General features: G+C 47.7%; 1 long non-coding RNA gene across 2 annotated transcripts in view; it reads right to left on the bottom strand.

Annotated features, from left to right (window-relative positions):
- LOC138267052 (uncharacterized) overlaps positions 1–11,600 on the bottom strand; it is a 56,583-nt gene extending 44,983 nt beyond the window's left edge. The window contains exons 1-2 of one of the 2 annotated variants that reach the window (XR_011199772.1): positions 10,830–11,600; positions 2,827–2,865 (exon numbers count right to left, since the gene is read on the bottom strand). This is a non-coding gene — a long non-coding RNA (uncharacterized lncRNA). Of the gene's footprint in view, positions 1–2,826; positions 2,997–10,829 lie in introns of those variants that run through there. The other variant, XR_011199771.1, reaches the window with a different exon arrangement.
- Between the last annotated feature and the right edge of the window lie 443 nt (positions 11,601–12,043).

Genomic DNA, 12,043 nt, shown 5'->3' on the forward strand with positions numbered 1-12,043 from the left:
TATCTACTTTAGCCTCTGTGGAACACCTGGAGTCTGTGCATGTCATTTTGATATAGTATATAAAGAGTGAGCTTCCTACAAAGGGGGACTGACTGAGTTGGCGAGGTAGCATGTTCCAGGTCTGTGCTGCGATGTAGGAAAAGGATCTCCCTCTGGCTGCATTGTTACCAATTCTAGGGGTGGCAGCAAGGGCAACTTGTGCAGAGCGGAGTTACCGGTCTCTGGGTCTGAGAGACTCAGTTGGTGCACGAGTCGCTGAGTCTGAGTGGTTCTGTGAGTGTGCGCATGAGTACCTCAGTGAGTGTGAGTGCTTGGGGATTCTCTGAGCAGGTCTGTGTGAGTTCACGAGTGCCTCTGTGGGTGTATTACTGGGTGCATGAGTATGTGAGTATTGTAGGAAGCAGCATATATAGTGAACCAAAACGAGGTACACTGCGCAAAAAGTCAAAGCAATCAGAGGAACAAATTAAATCCCAAATGCTCCTTTTTTCAGTAGTGTGGTCAAGCGACTCCTACGGTAAGTGAGACACACACTGAAAGAAATCACACCAATTTATAGTAATAACATGTACTTTTATATAAAGTCTGATATTTTGATTTATTAATTTTTACAGCTTGCAAAACTTGATACAGTGCATTTTTCAGATGTGGTAAAGTTATCCTATGAAGGAAGAACTAGCACTGCATACAGGTATAGTAAAGCGACTTACGTGATCAATCTCCTGGACTTCGTCCACACAGACCATTCACCTCAGGCAGCAGGGTGCATGGGTACAGCTCAGCGTCAAGTGCCCCATGTAAGTCTATGGGGACCGGTTTGGTCACAAAGTTGCTTGAGGGATGGATTGGGAGTCCACATCAGAGGAACCCACGTGGGTTTCGAACCTTGAGACCCTTAGGCACATAGTGACACCACCGATCCACTTCACCTCAGGCTGTGGGGTGCAGGTGCAGTGGTGTTTTATAGCATCAGGTCTGGTGCTGGAGTTCCTTGTGGTTGTAAGGAGCCCCGCAGAACCAGTCTATAGGCATCGACTTGGGGTTTAGTCCGAACAAGCCAACAAGTGGCCTCAGGTCTCACGAGGCAGAGAGATGTGGAGACAGCCTTGGTCCTCTTCTCCTAGGCCCAGGGCAGACGGGTGCAGAGGTGTCCTGAGACATGGGGTCTTTGTCACTCACTGTTGCTAGGGGTCTGCAGAATCAGGCTGCAAACTCTGTCAGGAAGTCCACATAGGGCAAGCTCTGGGTAGGCTGTGTCTGGGGACCATGGTGACACCACTGGACCACTTCAACTCGGGCTAGGCAGCTCAGCTGCAGTGATGTTGCCCAGTGTTGGGTTTTTGGCAGTCAAGGTCCTCATGGTTCTTCCTTGGGTGCCTGCAGATGCAGGGCAGCAGCTCCTGTAATCCAAAAGAGTTCTTCTTGGTGATTTGTGAAGCACGGACAGCGCTCCCTGATTTTTGGAACATGCAGTGGCAGGATAGGTCAGATGCTCCTCAAGGGCCAGGCGCAGCAGGCTTGGCACCACGTCAGTCGTGCTTCTTAGGTCTATGGTTTTGCAGTCTTGTTGCACACTCCTTTTGTGTCATGGAAGAAAGTCAGAGAATCTGTGTAGGAAAGTGGCCTTGTTGGCATGGTTGCCCCGCACTTTTTGTCTGATATTGGTGATAACTTGACAGAGCGTGATGGGATCCTGCTAACCAGGCCCCAGCACTAGTGTGCTTTCCCAAAACTGTAGCATTGTGTCCACACAACAGCACACCCTTGGTACACAGTTAAGTCCCTTGTAAAAAGTACCCACGGTACCAAGGGCCCTGTTAACTGGAAAGTCCCCAAGTGCTGCAGCATGACTTATGCCACCCTGGGGACCACTCACCTAGCACATGCACATTGCCATTGCAGCTTGTGCGCGCTGGTGCTGAGAAAAAGGCAAATTCGACATTGCACCTCTCAGTGTGCCACACCACAAACCACTGCCGATGGTATACGTAAGTCAACACTCAAGCAGGCTTTACAGCCCTAAGGGAGGGTGCACTATACCATAGGTGAGGGCATACCTGCATGAACAATATGCCCCTAAGTGTCTAAGTCCATTCTTAGACATTGTAAGTCTAGTGGGGCCATATTAAGTATATGGGCTGGGAGTTTGTCATTATGAATTCCACAGATCCATAAACTAAAGTCTAGAATGTTTGGTATCAAACTTGTCAGCACAATAAACCCAAACTAATGCCAGTGCTGGTTTTATTGAAACATGCACTCAGAGGGCATCTTAGAGATGCTCCCTGTATTTACCCATTCCTTTAATGCAGGACTGACGGGTCTGCGCCATCCTACCACGAACAGACAAGTTTCTGATTCCATGGGGTGAGAGCTTTTGTGCTCTCGTTGGCCAGAAACATAGCAGACACTGTGTCCGTGCTTCACACCTCCACCCTGCAGGAATTCTAACACCTGCGTGGTGAGCCTCAAATGATCAGGCTTCTTACCTAGAAGCAGGCCTGATTCTGAGTGCCCCCAGTCGCCATAGGTTACCACTGTAAAACCCGGCAGCAACGTTGACCTCTGCATAAAGCCAGCCCCGTGTGGCTGGTGGAGGGTGCTTGGCACTAACTCAAACTCAGACCCATGGTATTATAACCCCCAGAGAATGGAACTGTAGGTCTGGTACTTACCGCCATAACTGTACTTTCTTTTATTCCCTACGGAACTGTTCCTGAAAATTGCAGTGTGTCAACTTTTAAAACATATTTGCTATATTCAAATAAGCCATTTATATTGCCAAATTAAAACAAATAGGTATTGATACATATTTTGGATACTTACTTGTAAATGTGCTTTCCTTGCAAATTGAATCTTGTGGTTCTAGAAATAAATGGACAAAAACAAGTTTTGGTATCTAAAAAGAATTGCCCTGAAATTAGGGCTTTGAGAGCATGCTTCATTTATTACCTGTGTGTACAAAAAATGCTTTGCACTACCCTCTGATAAGCCTAACTGCTGGACCACAGTACAACAAAACAGCATTAGTATCATATTTGTTGCCTCTAAACTCTGGTGAATCCCTGTACAGACTATGGGGGTCATTCTAAGTCTGACTTCCCCCTCCGAAATACCGCTCCGCGGTCGAAAGACCGCGGAGGGTATTCCAAGTTTTTCCCTGGGCTGGCGGGCGGTCGCCAAAAGACCGCCCGCCAGCCCAGGGAAAAACTCCCTTCCCACAAGGATGCCGGCTCGTAATCGAGCCGGCGGAGTGGGAAGGTGCGACGGGTGCTGTTGCACCCGTCGCGTATTTCACTGTCTGCCAAGCAGACAGTGAAATACTTGTAGGGGCCCTCTTACGGGGGCCCCGCGACCCCCCCTACCGCCATCCGGTTCCCGGCGGGCGGACCGCCGGGAACTGGATGGCGGTAGGGGGGGTCGGAATCCCCTCGGCGGCGCAGCTAGCTGCGCCGCCTTGGAGGATTCAATAGGGCGGCGGTACACTGGCGGGAGACCGCCAGTGTTGCCGGTCTGACCGCGGCTTTACCACCGCGGTCAGAATGCCCTGCGGGGCACCGCCGGCCTGTCGGCGGTGCTCCCGCCGACCCTGGCCCCGGCGGTCTAAGACCGCCGGGGTCAGAATCACCCCCTATATCTCAATTTGATATAGCATATCCAGAGCCATCTTCCTACAATCTTGTATCAGTGGTTCCCCTAAATAGTCAATTTAGGGGAACCGGTATTGAGAGTGAAGGGTAGTAATCACTGGAGTGCTGTAGGAATCTGGCCTGGTGTGTGCTAACTACCTATGGTATGATCACCTTATACAAGGTCCATGTATCCCTTATGAGTGAAGTGGAGTCAGTGTCAAGGAAGCCAGGCTCTCTAAAGGTAGCTGTGGATAAGTAGCCAAGGCTTATTTAGGAGACACGCAAAGCTCTCATGCAATACCACTGTAGTCATACAGCACTTACACAAATGAAAGAAGGCACTCAGTGCTACGAAAATAGAGGCTCTTTATTAGAGTAATACAAACACTAGTTAGGGAATACTCTAATTGTAGGTAAGTAAACATACTACACATGTACAGTAACAATCAGGAATAGGCTTAAAAAGCAATTGAGAACACTGAAAAACAGCAGACAAAACTCTAGACCAGGGGGAGTGGGGGTGGGGTGGTGTTGGTGTTAGGTGGATGCAGGAGTTGGTTGACGGTGGAAAGAAGACGGTCAACACTGGGGCAGGTGAAGAGTTCCTGGCTGATGTGGTCGACGTCCCACGCTGGATGAAGGATTGCAGTCAGTCTGTGGAGTGAAAAAAACACATACAAGACCTGAAAAAGGAAAATATCGCAGTTGCTAGCAGTGGAGCTGTTGGGGTCCAGGAAGGCCAAGTGAGGGGGAGAGGGAACTAAACCCACAGGGGATGTCCGTAGCGACCCTCGGCAGTGCGGAGAGTCCAAAGAAGAAGATGCAGCCCACACAGATGACTCGCAGGCAAGGAGCACAGGAGTCACGGTGAGGCCCATGCAGGACACTTAAAAAGGAGTCCCACGTCGCTGAATAACCATGCAAAGTGCTGAGCGTCACAGGGAAGAGTGATGTGGACAGGAGCAACACAAAGACTGAAGTTCCCCTGGAGGCGGTGCCATCAATCCTTGTCAGTTGCAGGAGACACTATGCATGGAGAAGGGAAGGTCCTACCTTCACCCAAGTTGGACAGCTGGTAGGGAGGACACAAAAGACCACCAACTGTGATGCAGGATCCACAAAATCCATAGAAGAGGAGATCCATGCAGCCGGTCATCATTGCAGCAGAATGCCTGCAGATGCACAGGAGCGACTCTTTAATTCCACAGGAAGTTTGCTTCTTAGGGCAGACTGAAGACTCGCCACCCTCATATGATGCACAGCCAGGGAAATGTTGCAGTTGCTAGAAGAAGCCAGAGAAACAATGTTGGAGAGCAGAGGCGTAGCTGTAGATGCGGACTGTAGGTCCCTGTGGAGTCCAGCTGCGGTTCGAGAGGCCAGAAGTTTCAGTAAACGATGCAGATGATTCCTGCTGGAGTCTTGCATGTCGAATCTGGGAACCCACCCATGAGGAAGACCCTAAATAGCCCTGGAAGGGGAACTGGTCACCTAACCACATGGCCACTAAGATGCCCCCAGAGGCCTCTGCCCACCCTAAGGTCAAGATGGCAGAATCAAAGGGCCATCTGGGGTGGTGATAGACAGGGGAGTGGTCATTCCCATTTCCATTGTTCAGTTCCAGGACAGAGCAGGGATTAGGGGTCCCTCAACTGGTGCAGATTGGTTTTATGAGAGGATGGCACCAATGGTGGCCATCAAAGCATACCAGTGGCTTGGCGAGGCTACCCCTCACAAGTCATTTAACACCTTTTTTCTACCCAAAGGCAAAGGGTGTTGACTCCGTCACCTAAAGGAAATTCTTTTGTTCTGCCTTCCTGGACTACAAGTCGGAAACGTTTGATAACAAACATGCCCATGTTCAGAGTTACCCTTATGTAGCTGGCAAAGATAGTGACCTATGTCCAGTACAAGCGTGAAATGGCATCCCCGCACTAATGAAGTCCAGGAAAATGGAGATGAGTCTGTGGGGGAATCTCTGCTCATGCAGGGGTGCCCTCCGACATCGGTACTTGCAGCAGGCCCTCTGGGCTAGGAGGCCCTGCCTTAGGAGTGACTTACAGGGACCTGGTGCAGTGATCTTCAGTGAAAGGGTGCATGCACCTTTACATGCAGGCTGCAATGCCAGCCCTGCAAACACATTTTACATAGGTCCCCATGGGTGGCATAACATGCTGCAGCCCATGGGGAACCCCTGGTGTCTCCCCGCCCTGGGCACCATATACTAGGGACTTACCTGGGGGCACCAGTATGCAAATGTGGGAGGTATGAAGTCATAGCAAACAAATGTACAGGGGGAGTGCACAGTAACTGGGGTCCTGGTTAGCATACTGACAAGCAAAAAGTGGGGGTAACCATGCCACAATAAGGGTACTTTGCTACAGCTACATACCCTGGAGTCACAACACCCTGTAGATGACCACTTTCTGTGGGGAGTGGGCAACTCCATGTCCAGAGGTCCTAAATTCCACCAGACACAAGTAGAATTTCCTAGGCTGTGTCCATTTCGGGCTGGTCACCCTAGGGGTGTGTCCAGCCTCGAAATGCAAAATGCCTCCTACATAGCTAATGTTCCTGAATATCCAGGTGCCAGATGGGGTCTGGGGGTGGGCATCTCCCTTTCAGAGACTAGATCTGTCTCGGAATGCAGATCATGCTATGGGAAGGGGTGTCCAACACCTCACCCTGAGAAGCTTTGTGTCTGACCTCCAAAGAGCAAAGGATCTCACCCCTGGATCTCACTCTAGTCTGTTGGTGGCAAACTGGCTAGAACTGCTCAGTTAGCTCAGAAGCAGTTGTTATGTTTTCAGGAGGAAACTGTAAGGTACACTCTGGATGCGTGCATTAATAAATCCAACGCCAGGGCTTATAAAACATGAGAGGTTCAACATCCCTATTTTCATTAAAGACATCATGGAGCTGGGCAACTCGTATTAATCAGTGGCCAACTAAAATGGATTCCCTGTTCACCTAATATATCTAAGAAACGACAGACCTAGTAGGGGCATATCTTCTCTTGCAGATATGACCACGCATATAATAATATGCACCCTGCCTTAGGGCTATAAGGCCTGCTATAGGGGTGACTTACAAATATTACATGCAATGTTTTGGGGACATGGCACACAGTCCATAATTTATGTTGCGTTTTCACTTTTAGGGGGCACCTTGTCAAGCAGTCTGCATGAGGTCAGTGCTGGGTCCCTTAGAGAAGAACAAGTTCTGCTACAGCTCTTAGCGACCCTCTGCAGTACCGAGGCACTCTAGGTAACACTTACTATGGGACTTAGAAGGGTGCTACAGAGCCTTATCACTTGGGATCAAGGGATCAGGTGTCTTGTTTTGGGGAAAGACTGGCACTGGGGACCAGCTTACCAGGAAGCCAGTGAACTTCAGTTAAAGCTGCATCAAAACTTGGCAACAAGTTGGGAGGGGGCAAGGGACGGACAGCTAAGTACAAGTGTGAGTATGACTTTTTTGTGATGTTCGTTAATTGGTTGCAATGTTACACAAGGAGGACGGGCTGGGAGTTGAGATGAATTTGTGAGTATGGCACGTGGTGCCAAAAAAATCTTGCCATTGAATGTATTATGACCGCCCATGTTAAATTTAGGGCTGCTCAGTTCCAAGGCAAACAAGACTTACTTGGTTTCACCTTATCCCATTTTCTTCTACCGTCCTACTCTTCCTTTATCCTTATTTTATCCTTGCAGGTTCATTTTCTTCTCTCCTTTCTCCTGGTGATTGCTTCTCTATGACCCTGTTCCCCTTCCCATTCTGCCTTTTGCTCTTTGGCCAGGTCACTGGCACACTGGTCTACATTCTAAAAGTTTTAATATCTCATTTTCAGGGATAGGGAGGTCTTTCCATTATTGTAACACGGGAGCAGCTCACTACTATTCATGGAAATAATGTGTGACACCCTCACATTTACAATATATGAGGTTCTATTTTGATGTATGTAGGAAGTTGGCTCTGAATATACTATCTCAAAGTGAGAGATAGTGTGCACAGAGTCTAAAGGTTCCCCTTAGAGGTTGATAGTGGGAAAATTAGATAATTTGAATGCTCTATTTTTTGGTGGTGTAGTTGAGCAGTAGGCTTGTCAGAGGGTAGTGTTAAACATTTGTTGTACACACACAGGCAATAAATGAGGAACACACACACTCAAAAGACTTAACCCAAGTCCAATAGTTTGCCTGCAGAACATCAGGATCCCTCGGCACCGGCGAAAAGTGAGGGCTACTTTGATCGACCTCAAAAACTGAAGGGACCAGTGACAACTCCGGACTCTCCTGCTGAGGCGTGACAGTAGGACTCATCTCCCATGTCTTCTGGCATCGTGAAGATGGAGACCTCGACCTCGATCGGCTCCGCTCCAAACGGCACCGAGAGTCATGATGACGCTGCTTCTTATGCTTTTTGGGAGAAACATGGAAGGAATCCTTTTTATGGCCCTTCTTCTTTGCTTTGGCTAAGAAGAGATTCGCTTCGCGCTCCTTCAGAGCTTTTGGATTCATGCTCTGACACGAAGAGCAACCTTCCACATCATGCTCTGAACTAAGGCACCAAATACAGTCCGAGTGGGGGGTCGGTCACTGACATCCGACCCCCGCATTCTCTACACAGCTTGAAACCGAACTTCTTCGGAGGCGACACTGTAACCACCGAAAATCGTTACAGTTAACAACGAGCCAGGAAGAAAAACCATTGGCGAAGGCACGGAAAAAAGGAAAACTGATGTCAGTACGCCGACAAGGACCTATTATTGGCACGTTGACGTCAGACGGAGTCACGTGGAGCCATGCCATTATGACGTCCTCGTTGACGTAGACAGCTAGGAAGAAGACTTTTCGTCGGATGCTGGCGCAAGGATACAATTCATAAGGTGAGGAATCCACAGGTAGTTGTATCCATCAGAAATATATTTTAATTTATTTTAGAACCACAAGATTCAACTCAGGTTACTCACGTTATCGCAGTCGCCTGGGAGTCCCCTCTGCGGTATTTGTTTTCTGGAGCTCGAGGTGGGGGCATTGGATGCAGAGTGAGAAGTCTCACGCTTCTGGCGGGAAGGGAGAGTTCTTTCAAGAGTGGCTGTTCCCCGACAGATGCGTCGCTGTGCAGTTTGAGTCTGGGGACAGGCCGGTAGGGCTGGAGCCAAGTCAGTTGGTGTTTCCGTCATCTCTGCGGGGCTTTCAGGTCAGCAGAACTTATTTGTGCAGGTTGCAGGAATCTGATTTCTTGGGTTCAGGGTCGCCCCTAAATACTCAATTTAGGGGGGTGTTTAGGTCTTGGGGCAGTAGCCAATGGCTACACCCTCTTGGTGCCTCCACCCTTAGGTGATGGGGGCACATCCATATTGCTTTTGGGGGCATCTTCCAATCTCAAGATGGAGGAATTATAAAAGTTAAGAGTCACCTTAGGGGCTGTCCTGACTGGTGGGTGGCTCCTCCTTGTTTCCCTCATCATCTCCTCCAGCCTTGCTGCCTAAAGTGTGGGGGGGGGGAGTCCATCTCCACTAGCTGGGATGCCCTGGGGTGTTGTAACAAAAGGCATGAGCCTTTGAGGCTCCCGCCAGGTGTTACAGTTCCTGCAGGGGGAGGTGAGAAGCATATCCACCCAGTACAGTCTTTGTTCCTTGCCACAGATTGACAAATGTACTCTCCCCATGTTGCCAGAAACTCGTCTGGTTGTGTCAGACTGGCAGAAACTGGTCAGCCTAGCACTAGGAGTCGGACTGGTATTCCGGGTCCCTCTCTAAGATGCCCTCTGGGTGTATTTTAAAACAAATACCAAACTGGCATCAGTGTGCATTTATTGTGCTGAGAAGTTGGATACCAAACTTCTCATATTTCAGTTTAGCCATTATGGAACTGTGGAGTTCGTGCTTGTTAAACCCCAAGACCTTATACTCTTATGGCTAACCTGCAATTACAATGTCCAAGGTTTTGCTAAGACACCGTAGGGGCATAGTGCTCATGCAGCTATTCCCTCACCTGGGGCATAGTACACCCTGCCTTAGGGCTGTAAGGCCTGCTAGAGGGGTGACTTATCTATGCCATAGGCAGTGTGAGGTTGGCATGTCACCCTGAGGGGAGTGCCATGTCGACTTAGTCATTTTCTCCCAACCAGCACACACAAGCTGGCAAGCAGTGTGTCTGTGCTGAGTGAGGGGTCTCCAGGGTGTCATACGGCATGCTGCAGCCCTTAGAGACCTTCCTTGGCAACAGGCCCTTGGTACCAGGTGTACCATTTACAATGGACATATCTGTGTGCCAGGGCCGTGCCAATTGTGGGTACCGGTTAGGGAAAGAACACCAGGCAGATCTTATCCTCCAAACCCACCCTTGCTGCCATCCACAGAATCAGGAAGAGCACATCTGAAGGCAGATGGTTTTCTTACCTTGTAGCCCAGTCAAACACGCTTCCACTCAAACTCAGACATGCAGACTCACTGAACCAGCTCACAAAGGATCTAAAGACATGGATCGCAGAGTGTGCAGCACGTCCGCAACAGCTATTTGAGCCTCCATGGGTGATAAGCCACCCTTTAAAAGCATCTGATTGCTCAAATGACTGATGTGTGCAAAAATACCTTTATTAGGAATGAAAAACTTGCCTAACAATAGCTTTACAAGTATGTCTCAATAAAAACATAAAAGTAAATAAATGTTTTACCTAGAAGTTATTTTGAAAGATTAGCAACACATAACTCACCCACTGTTCAATATCAGTCATGTTTGGCCACTAGAAATGGCTGCCAATACTCTTTTTAGTTTTGTTAGTTCCAGAGTGATCTCCAATTATTGAAGAATGTAACTTATTAAAAATGTGTTTTGCCAATTCTTCACCAACGATAACTTGTGCCTTCTTCCCCTTTCCTACAAAGAACACCTTTTCACCTAATTTGTCAAAAAAACATGAGAACGTTTAAAGGACGATTTCTATTTACTGCAGATGTTGCACGAGAGATACATTAAAAGCACGTAATATATATATACACACGCTAACAATCATTCAAAAAAATAAAATATAATGAAATGAATCAGACTAAACAATATTTGTTAACACATAAGTAGGTAGATCAATATAATTGAAAGGATCACCAATTCATGAAGCTTCATTCAAACAAGTACAGTAAATTGTATGAATGTATAACAATTTTCTAATTCCAAAGTAATTTGAAAAATAACTTACCATCAATGGTGATTTTTTTGGAAAGTCTCCGTAATCCATGCTTCATTATTTTACTGAAATCATCAGGGTACACATTACTGCGTATATAAAATTCAGAATCTGGTTGTACTTTGTAGCATCCATTGTTCTTTACAATAACAAAATAAATATAAACTGAAGAAAATCTAAACATCGTAATAGTAAAAAAATAAAATCACATGGATGAATATACGTTAACAAAGGTAAATAATGTGTTCCTCTGATTGACAATTTGCACCCACACATTCGTTTTTTGAGAATGGATACCATAAGAATATCTCTCCACAGTAGCTGCCTCCGCTCTGGTGGGAGGAGCACATAAGCCATCAGAAGTCTGCTTCTTCGCCAAGGCATTGCACCTTTTAATAGGAAGAAAAAGATAGTTGGAGATGGTCCTCTTCTCTCATCAGCTTGCCTAATTTTCACAGCAATTAAGCAAATAAAAAGCTGATCATCCATTTAGCGTTCTTTAGTACAATGAATGACCGCTGTGGGTCAAATATATGTAAGAATGAGGAGGTAGAGAAAAAGTCGTCAGGACAATATTTAGACCAACGTGAAAGAGTGAACACTTTTGGAAAAAGAGAACCAGCTTGCCTCAATAGATGGTAGTTAAATGTGTGGCTACAGAGAGGGTTAGATGCTCGTTAACCCTTATGTAAGAAGTAATTACGGGAAAAAAAGAATATTGTATCGTCAACAAACCTATAGGTCCTCATTACAACCCTGGCGGTCGGTGTTAAAGCGGCGGTAAAACAGCCACCAGGCCGGCGGTAAAAAAAATGTAATCACAACCGTGGTGGAAACTGCCAACATAGACAGCCACTTTAACACTCTGACTGCCACAGTGGTACAAACAGCATGGTGGTCACCACCAACAGACAGGCGGAAGACAATGTATCGCCCAGAGTATCATGAGAGGCTAATCCGCCACCTTTTCAGGGGCGGATTCAACGCGAACAAAAACACGGCGGAAAAAGAACTTGAAAGGAAAAATGCTCACCTCTACACACCATACGAGGAACCAGGATGCCATGGAGCCGGAACTCCATATTCTACCAGCCATTGTCTTCCTGCTCCTCTACCAGGAGCACGAACGCCAGCGGCAAAGACCACAGTGAGTATTGCACCTACGACACAGGGGAGGGGGGAGGGAAAAGAGTGACACACACATGCAACACCCCCACCCTCACCCA

This window comes from Pleurodeles waltl, chromosome 2_1, assembly GCF_031143425.1.
Source record: "Pleurodeles waltl isolate 20211129_DDA chromosome 2_1, aPleWal1.hap1.20221129, whole genome shotgun sequence".
Lineage (NCBI taxonomy): Eukaryota > Metazoa > Chordata > Amphibia > Caudata > Salamandridae > Pleurodeles > Pleurodeles waltl.